This window comes from Macaca mulatta, chromosome 17 (genome assembly GCF_049350105.2).
Source record: "Macaca mulatta isolate MMU2019108-1 chromosome 17, T2T-MMU8v2.0, whole genome shotgun sequence".
NCBI classification, from domain to species: Eukaryota; Metazoa; Chordata; class Mammalia; order Primates; family Cercopithecidae; genus Macaca; species Macaca mulatta.
Window position 1 is genome coordinate 24,194,819 of NC_133422.1, and position 10,247 is coordinate 24,205,065.

Genomic DNA, 10,247 nt, shown 5'->3' on the forward strand with positions numbered 1-10,247 from the left:
AGGTCTGAGACTGGAAAGTTCTTCAGACTCAGATCTTATACTCTTTGCAAGACCTTTGTATGACCATCTTTCTTTCTTTTTTCTTTTTTTTCTTTTTCTTTTTGTCGAGACAGAGTTTCACTCTTTTTGCCCAGGCTGGGGTGCAATGGAGCAATCTCGGCTCACTGCAACCCCCGCCTCCTGGGTTCAAGCAATTCTCCTGCCTCAGCCTCCCAAGTAGCTGGGATTACAGGCACCTGCCGACAAGCCCAGCTAATTTTTTTTTTTTTTTTTGTATTTTTAGTAGAGACGGGGTTTCACCATGTTGGCCCAGGATGGTCTCGATCTCTGGACTTCGTGATCCACCCGCCTCGGCCTCCCAAAGTGCTGGGATTACAGGCGTGAGCCACCACACCCGGCCGACCATCTTTCTTTAAGCAGCTGCCACTGCTTTTAGCAACAGGATGAGAAAATGCCATCAGCCATGCAAAGCAACAGCAGCTGCAGCAACTTTGAAGTGGTCGTTGCTCCTGTCATCTCACCTCAGGTCCTAATCCTTTTGTGACATGATCATCTTCTCCAGTGGCAACTAATCATGATGTCACAAATAGAGGATTATAACTCTAGTTGAGGAATAAACAGTAGGAGGAAAAGAAAGATCCTGTTTCCATATCAGTGTTTCTGGAAAATTTGCCTTTAGGGAAAACACAAAACAGAAAATCCACTTTATTTTCACATTTAATAATAAGAAGAATAAGAATGTCTAACATGTCTTGAGTCTCTTTCTAAGAGGCAAACATTTTGCTGAGTTCTTTTTCACATACATGATCCCAGTTAATATCTATAACAACCCCACAAAGGAGAAATTAGTCACAATTCACCAAAATGGAAAAGTAGATTTAGAAAGGTTAAGTAAATTCCCCAAGGTTTTTATAGCTAGCAAGTGGCAGAACCAGAATTTCCTACAAGTGAGCTATGGGATGAAATTAGATCTTCAAAATATGGAATAAGATATGGAAAAATTCCATAGACCCACAGGTTCTTAAAGAAACCACAAATGGCAGACCGAAGTTATTGTCCCTTTTGTAGATGAAGTTCCTGACACCTGGAGACGTTTAAAAGCTTTCTCATATTTCCAGAGCTAGTAAGTAGCAGAAGAAAAAAAAAAAATTCTTTTTTTTTTTTTTTCTGAGACCTGGACCTGTCACTCAGGCTGAAGTGCAGTGGCACAATCTCTGCTCACTGCGACCTCTGCCTCCCAGGCTTAAGCGGTCCTCTCACCTCAGCCTCACAAACAGCTGGGACTACAGGCATGCACCACCACATCCAGCTTATATTTTTTATTTTTTGTAGAAATGGGATTTGGCCATGTTGCCCACACTGGTTTTGAACTCCTGAGCTCAAGCAATCTGCCCACCTTAGCCTCCCAAAGTGCTGGGATTACAGGTGTGAGCCACGGCACCCAGCCAAAAAACCTTTTCTGTTCATACTCCAGCACACTACCCTATAAGTAACTTTAATCATTACTGAGCATCTAATATATACTAGGAACTGTTCTGGACACATAATTTATCTCATTGAATTCTTGCAACAATCTTATCAGGCAGTTATCACTATCCTCATTTTACAGATTAGGAAACTGAGGCAAAGAGAAATGGAAAAATGAAATACACGAAAACCCAGGTCTCCCTACCTCTGGTTTGACTTATAGCACATATGTACTAACACTGGGAGACTGAATTTCCTTCATCATCAAAAAAATAAGCTTTCACAAAATAAGCTTTCACTCACCTACCACGTGCTTCAAATTTCTGTCATTTGATTCATTCCTTCTAAATTATGATATTATATTATTAGAAGAAAATGTCAGCCGGGTGCAGTGGCTCACGCCTGTAATCCCAGCATTTGGGGAGGCCGAGGCCAGCAGATTGCCTGAGGTCAGGAGTTCAAGACCAGCCTGGTTAACATGGTGAAATGCTATCTCTACTAAAAATACAAAAATTAGCCAGGTGTGGTGGTGCATGCCTGTAGCGAACCGAGATCGCGCCACTGCATTCTAGCCTGTGTGACAGAGCAAGACTCTGTCTCAAAAAAAAAAAAACAAAAAAACAAAAAAACAAAAACCAGTCAATGGTCCACCAATATCCATCTTCCCCTCCTCATTACTGAGTCCCCTTGCAATTAGCAGTGGAATGTGAAGAGAAGCGACATGTGCTACCTACCTCTGGCCTCCACTTCAAGACCATGGGTGTGTCTCCTTTATGTGCCCTTCCCTGTGGCTGGACATTGACATGAAGGCCCCTGAACTTCAGCTATGCAGATGGGGGTGACACCCTCAGAGATGGTGGAAAAGTGAAATGGAAGAAGCCTAAATCCTTGAATGACTCTATGGAGCAGACCCACCTACCAATCTGGAACATTTACTTCATACTGTTTTCTGAGGAAGAGGAAAAATTATGTCCTTTCTGAGCCACCATATTATTGAGCAATAATAAATATCTATTGTTTTAAGCCACTGAGTGATATTGTCACATAGCAGTAGGAGCTGATGCAGGTAGTATACTGAACATCTTTCACCAGGCCTCTTCATGGTTCTAGCAACAGGAAGTGACTAGCTAAGCAGAAAATACTTTCTTGAAAGAGTATTGCATGATCCATGGAATTAAGAGGAAGCCTACAGAAGCAACTTCAGGAAAACAGGCAGGAAGAAGGGAAGTTAGGCAGTTGGACTCATGCCCCAAAATTATACCATAGGAACCACTTGGCGATGTCACCCCAGTGGCCGCTGCAGGACCCTGGACATTAGACACCAGAGCTAGCAGCAGGAACTGGATGCTATATGTGTCATCATGACCACCATGGCCCCTGGAGTCCGTTGTCACTGCTACCAGAACAAATTTCCCACCATTCTTGCTTCCTTACTTCTGTTGTGCCACAGTCTAAGCCCAGGCCAGAGACTCTGACTGGCCATACCTAGATTAAGTACCCAAGCTTTGCCTGCCCAGGAAGCGGGTACATAGCAGGCTTTTTCCGCAAGTCTGGTCCCATTAGGACTCCTATAGGAGAGATGTTCAGTTGTCGGGCAGCCAAAAAATAAAAATAAAAAACTACAAATGTCCTCCCAGAAGAAAAATGCTTCCAGATCAATATGGTTCTGTGGAAACTCTCAGGTTTTAAAACCTCTCTAATGGCTGTTGGTTCCTCCAAGCTCTTTATATTCAACTTCCGGGTTTATCTTCATAAGGGACTCTTTCCATTATGAGTGACAGAAACTTCATTAAAACTATTACGGTATTTTTTTCAAAAAGAAGGGGGCTTACAGGCTCAAACAAGCAAAAAGCACGGGCATGTCCGGGTTCAAGGCCCTGCCTGATGTCATCGGGCCCCTTCTCTCCCTGTCTCTGCTCTGTGCTCCCGAAGGCCCTCCATTGTCACTGTGATCCTCCCTGTCACTGTGGCAAGACACAGGGCTGCCTCCTCAGGCGTCCGTTCTCTCCTCCTCACGCACCCATAGTCTCACATGGAGTTGAGACGCACCCATAGTCTCACATGGAGTTTGTGGCCAGGCATCCTCTCTAGAGAGAGATCCTCTCCCTGGCAGTTCACAAAAATCCTGGATGGCATCTCACTGGGATCTAACATGCCGTTGCTGAGCTAGCCACCAAGGGCAGGGAGTACAGCAGGTCACGTTGCTACACCTAAAGCCAGCTCCAGCAGGGCGCAGTGGCTCACCCGTGTAATCCCAGCACTTTGGGAAGCTGAGGCAGGTGGATCACTTGAGCCCAGGAGTTCAAGACCAGCCTGGCCAACATGGCGAAACCCCATCCCTACTAAAAAACACAAAAAATTAGCCAGGCATGGTGGCACACTCCTGTAATCCCAGCTACTCAGGAGGCTGAGGTGGGAGGGTTACCTGAGCCCAGGAGGTCAAGGCTGCAGTGAGTCGAGATTGCACCACTGCACAATAGTTTGGGCAACCGGAGTGAGACACTATAGTTTGGGCAACCGGAGTGAGACCCTGTCTCAAAAAAAAAAAAAAAAAAAAAAAATTACAGTTAATAAATGCCCAAACTGGGATTCAAATCGATGTCTTGGTCTCCAGGGCCCTTGCCCATTTCCAGTACACCCTGGGGCCTCTCTGCATTTCCACTATGTGAATTCTGCTTTAAGAGCTTAATCTCTTTATCTCTCTACAGGTCTAAAATAACAAAGGAAGCTAATGACAGTAATGATAACTATTGTTCACCCTCACATGAAGGACTGTACTTCACTATTTCTCTTGGAGACCTGGTCATTTTAGAGGTTTGTTTCATGCTTTGATTTAGAATTACAGGATTTAAATTTATCACTTGAGGGGCATCATAGCATGCTGAAGGGGCAAATGCCTGGGACTCAGAGGACCTGGGTTTTCACTCTGGTCCTGCTACAGACATGCTGTGTGACCTCGAGAAAATGACTTAACATCTCTGGGTCTCATTTGTTCAACTATAAAATTGGGGGTCTGGAATTTTTTTCCCCGTAGAGACAGGGTCTCACTGTGTTGCCTATGCTGGAGTGCAGTGGTGTGATTGAAGCTCACTGCAGCCTCAAACTCCTGGGCTCAAGTGATCCTCCTGCCTCAGCCTCTTGAGTAACTGGGACTACTGGCTCATACCACCACACCTGGCTAATGTTTGTATTTTTTGTAGAGACAGAGTCTCACTATGTTGCACACACTGGTCTCAAACTCCTGGCCTCTAGCAATCCTCTCACCTTGGCCTCCCAAAGTGCTAGGATTATGGCCTTGAGCCATCACACCTAGCAGCCTGGAATTATTAATCTACAAGAATTCTTCCAGCAATCTGATGAAGGCACTAGTCTAAAGTTATCTCCATGACCATTTAAAAAATCTTTAAAATATTCAGAATAGGTTTAAAATAAGTAGCAAGTGCTGCCGCATAGGGAGGTGGCTGGCAAGAGCTCCTCTGGGTAAAATAACAGCTTGTGGCTGACTTCAGTTCCATGAGGACAGAGAAGGGGGCAGGGCTGTGTCACCTGAGTCTTGATATAAATGTTAATTAAAAATGCATGCCCAGGCAGAAGGAGGACACCTGGTGCATTAGTGATGGCCCTCGGATGTCTTCGTTGCAGGGGTGACAGGGATCCGGACAGGAGGCAGGATCCCGCCGAGGGACAGGGTAGGCAGAGAGCCGGCTCTGAAGTCCCTCCCCATGGGGTTTAGGGTGTAACCCTGGAGCAGAAGGAGCCGACCATTGAGTATTAGGTGAGCATGTTTCATTTAGCAGGAGACGTGAGGACAGACGCTGCATCTCTCACACCCCAGCGCACGCACGGGCCAGCCCCCAGCCTTCTACCTTGAAGCCTGCAGGCCATGACAGAAAACAGTGACACCACAGTCAGAAACGGGAGCCCTGAAGCAGAGTGGCCTGTCCCTCCTGCCAGGAGCCAGTGACCGCTGGAGACAGCAAGGGCTCTGTAGCGTGGGCACCCTCCCTCGCTCTGCCTCTCTCTTGCTGATCCCTAGGCCAGCTGCTGTCCAGTTGTGTCTGTTTTGAATCCTCTAATGGATCCTCAGAGCCTAAGAATCAGAAACTCATCTGAGCTTCGTGGTAGAGAGGGTTGGAGAACTCGAGGAGAAAGCCCTGGGGAATAGCCAGGGAAAGGAGTCTCCCCATCTTTCTGCCTCCACCATAGGCCATGGCCCTTCCCACCTCCTGCGGCCTGGCCACAAACTCCATGGGAGACTATGGCCCAGTGGCTCTGAGAAGCCACCCAGGTCCTCCCCTGGCTCCTCAAGTCCTGTGCAAATACAAAGGTCAAGCTAGGCAAGCACCGGCTTCTGCCCCGGTCACAGTAACAGGGAGTCTGTTGCAAGCAGTGGAGAGGATTTTGGAATGTCGCATAGCTCCTGGCTGGGCAAGGTGGCTGGGAGTCATCCTGCCTGCAGGTAGACAGAGGGTGTGGAGCTCAGGGATCATGAGTAAGCAGTGGGAAGTGGACATTGGTTTTTGTTTTGGCTCGGGGTGTGGTTTTTTGGGTGTTTATTTATTTATTTTTGAGACAGCTCTATTACCCAGGCTGGACTGCAGTGGTGGGATCATAGCAAACTCCTGGGCTCAGGTGATCCTCACACCTCAGCCTCCCAAATAGCTGGGACTACACGTGTGCCATCACGCCCAGCTGATTTTTAAAAATATTTTGTAGAGGCAGGGGATCTCACTATGTTGCCCAGGCTGATCTCAAACCCCTGGCCTCAAGTGATCCTCCCACCTTTGCCTTCTAAAGTGCTGGGATTACAGGTGTGAGTCACTGTGCTCAGTCCAAGAGCGGACACCTTGAGAGTGGCTAGACTTACAGTCTGTATAGCAGAAGCACGTAGGCTGAGAAGATGGATAACAAAAAACATCATAGTAAAATTTCCTCCTCAACACAGATGAGATGCTGTGTTTCCAGTGCCAGATCACTTTAGGATTATCAGGAAGTACAATGGTGAGAACTGTCATATAAAAGGTTTGCAAAAACTCTAAAGTCACAGCTAAAAGAACAGGCAGCAGCAGCTCCTCAGTGCCTTCCAAGCTTTCAACGATGTGCTAAGACAGCTTTGCTGACTCCTCCAGGCACAATGAAGCATCCTCCATCCACTCGACCCATACCTCCTCTATTACATCCAGAGAGGGCGTGGCCTTCATCTGCTTTGTTTACCCGTGGACTCTCCGTATTTGGAACAGCCTCTGGCACATGGGAGAGACTCAACTATCTTAAGGTTAGATGAATAAATGAACGATGATTTAAATAATCATTCATCTTCCTAATAAACCATATACCCTTTTAAATAATTATTTTTATACCCACAGCCCCTGTAGCAGTGTCTGGCACATAGTATGTGATGATTAAATGTTTTTTGAATGAAGCAAAAGTTTCTGACGCCAACAGCAGGCACTGTTTGCTCTCTGGCTGCCCTGGGAATTGGGCACTCCCACCCCACACCCTCATTCCTCATCTAAGATTTAGATGAATTTCTGAGTTTCTCTCTTGACAAGGGATACATTCACTTCTTTCCCCTCCAAACACATGTGTGCGAATCATTTGTTTTGGCTAAAGATCAAGCCAGGCAAACACCGAGCCCCCTCCAACATCAGAAAAACAAACACAGGATGGAGAGAGGATGCGGCTTCAAGAGGAGAAAATGTCTACCCCTTCTGGCCCATTTGAGGAGTTTATTTTATAAGAAACTGTATTTGTAGGATTATAAATGAGAACGTCCAGACCTCCCAGGCTCTATGTGGGGACGCTAAACCTCCCCCATCAATTCCCTGCGGGTGTATGGCTCCGGGATAGCACCCCCACCATCATATCTGCATAATAGACATAATTACTGTTATCAGGGTGAGTGACAGAAACACTGTCATTAAAGATGTTGCGTAATCTTACTTTTTTGTTTTTGCCTATGGTAAATTAAGACAGTTTTGCTCTTGCCTTGAAAGGATTCAGCTGTCCAGCTTCTCCTCCCATCCTCCTTCCTCTCTCCCTCCCAACCCATTTTCCTCCCCTGCCCCCCATTCCTCCTCCCTTTTGTTCCTACACCCATTATCCATCGACTGGACTCCCAGTATTTTTCTCTGGGATCTAACCAAAAGCCTCACCTTTGCCCTTTCAATGTTGGGTTGAGATGTGTTCCCTGATTGGGTCACCACCCTCTGTTTAGGAGTCTAGGGAGCCATTCCTCCTCACCCCCACCCCAGCGGGCTGTCCAACTGTCATGTCCTGGAATTACTGCCATGGTCAGGCTTCCCTTCAGAAACGCGTTTGTTGCACAAAACTCTCAGCTGTGGTTTTTTGGTGCAGTGGGAGCTGAGCTTTATTTAGGTGGTGGTGTTTGAAGTCCCTCCAGTGGTAGAGAAGCATGGGGCAAAGGCTAACCTTTGGTTGGAAGTAGACACCCATTCTGAAAAGCAGGGAGTCTGAGCAGAAAGCCCACATGTTAATAAAAAACGAAAAGCAATTATAAAATTACCATTCGCATCAGTTTCCTAGGGCTGCAATTACTAAAAATTACCATTAACTGGGTGGCTTAACACAAGAGTGTATTCTCTCACAGTTATGGAGGCTGGTGCCACGCACCATGTGCCATACGCCATGCTCCCTGGGAGACTCTAGGGGAGGAGGCTTCCTTCCCGCTTAGCTTCCGGTAGCTCCTGGCTATCCTTGGCATTCCTTGGCTTGTAGATTTGTCACTGCAGTCTCTGCCTGTGCCTTCACTTGGGCTTCTTTCCTCTGTGTCTGTCTCTGAGTGTCCTCACCTCTTTCAAAAATACCAGTCACTGGATATAGGGCCCACTGTAACCCAGTATGATCTCATCTTAATTACATCTGCAAAGACCCTGTTTCCAAATCTAAGTGGACAGACTTTGGGAGGGACACTGTTCAAACCAATACACAATTTAAAAGACACAGGAAGAGAAACAAAATCTAAAAGCATTTTCTCTGGGTTTTTTTTTTTTTCTCCATATTCTCTTGCATAGCTTTCATATATCCTGTAGGGGAGAAGAGAAGCAATAAAAGGATATATTTTAATTTCTTGGTGGTAAAAATAAACTAAACCTCTTTTAAAAAAAATAAGAAGCATTGGTTCTCAACCAGGAGCAATTTTTGCCTCCAAGGAAACACTTGGCAATGTCTGGAGACATTTTTCTTGTCATGAATGGGTGAGTGTTGCTGGCACCTAGAGATCAAGGATGCTATTAAACATCCTACAACGCACAGGTCAGCCCTTCTCACAAGGGATTATCCAGCTCAAAACATCAATAGTGCCGAGGTTGAGAAGCTCTGATCTGGCATGTAGAAAATCTCTTTAAAACCACTCTTTGATCATATTTCTCTCCTGCTCAAATGGCTGCACATTATCTTTGAGAATTCAAGCTCCTTGGCCTTTCAAACCTTCCAGAATTTCCCCCAGGGTTCTCTTTCCAGCCTTATCTCTCTCTTTCTCTCTTATTTATTTATTTATTTTTATTTTTTATTTTTGAGATGGAGTCTCACTCTATCTCCCAGGCTGGAGTGCAGTGGCACCATCTCGGCTCACTACAACCTCCACCTCCTGGGTTCAAGCGATTCTCCTGCCTCAGCCTCCCGAGTAGCTGGGACTACAGGCGCCCGCCCCCAAGCCTGGCTAATTTTTTGTATTTTTAGTACAGACAGGGTTTCGCCATGTTGGCCAGGCTGGTCTGGAACTCCTGACCTCAGGTGATCCTCCCTCCTTGGCCTCCCAAAGTGCTGGGATTACAGGCATGAGCCACCACACCAGACCTCTCTCTCTTTTTTTACAGTAAGAAATGTTTTTATTATTTTTCTTCAAAATTGCCTTGACTATTTTTTTTTTTTACTTTTGTTTTTAAGTTAAGGGGTACAGGTGCAGGCTTGTTACATAGGTAAACTTTTGTCATGGAGGCTTTCTGTACAGATTATTTCATCACCCAGGTATTAAGCTTAGTATCCATTGGTTATTTTTCCTGATCCTCTCCCTCCTCCCACCCTCCATCCTCTGAAAGACCCCAGTGTGTGTTGTTCCCCTCTACATATCTATGTGTTGTCATCATTTAGCTCCCACTTGTGAGAACATGTGGTATTTGGTTTTCTGTTCCTGTGTTAGCTTCTAAGGATAATGAATGGCCTCCTGGAGCTCCATCCATGTCCCTGCAAAGGACATAATCTCATTCTTTTTTATGGCTGCATAGTATTCCATGGTGTATATAGACCTCGTTTTCTTTATCCATTGATGGGCATTTAGGTTAATTACATGTCTTTGCTACCAGCCTTCTCTCTTACTACTCCCTAACATGAACCCTTCCTGCCCACCACCCTGGGCTTCCACATACACTGCTCAGGCCCCTCACAGATCACTCTGCTTGGAAAATGTTTCCTTCCAGCCTTGCCTCAATCTCAAACCTCACCTGTACTTCCAGGACCAGCCCAAGCTCCACCTCCTTCTAGAAACTGTCTGGGACCAGCCTTCTCCCCTTCTCTGAGTAATCTCCAGCCATGTGGGTCACAGCACTGCCTAGCTAACACAGGAAGCTCTCTTCTACCTCTCTTCTCCTGGGTCCTTGTGTGGCTGACTGCTTCTTACCCTTTTGGTTTCAGCTTAAATGTCATCGACGCAGAGAGGCCCTCACTGACCTCCTGTTTACTCCCCACATTCTCTGTCATGGCTCTCTTTGGTTCCATCCTCATACTTGGCCCTGTAGAGTATCCTGTCTATTCAACTCAAC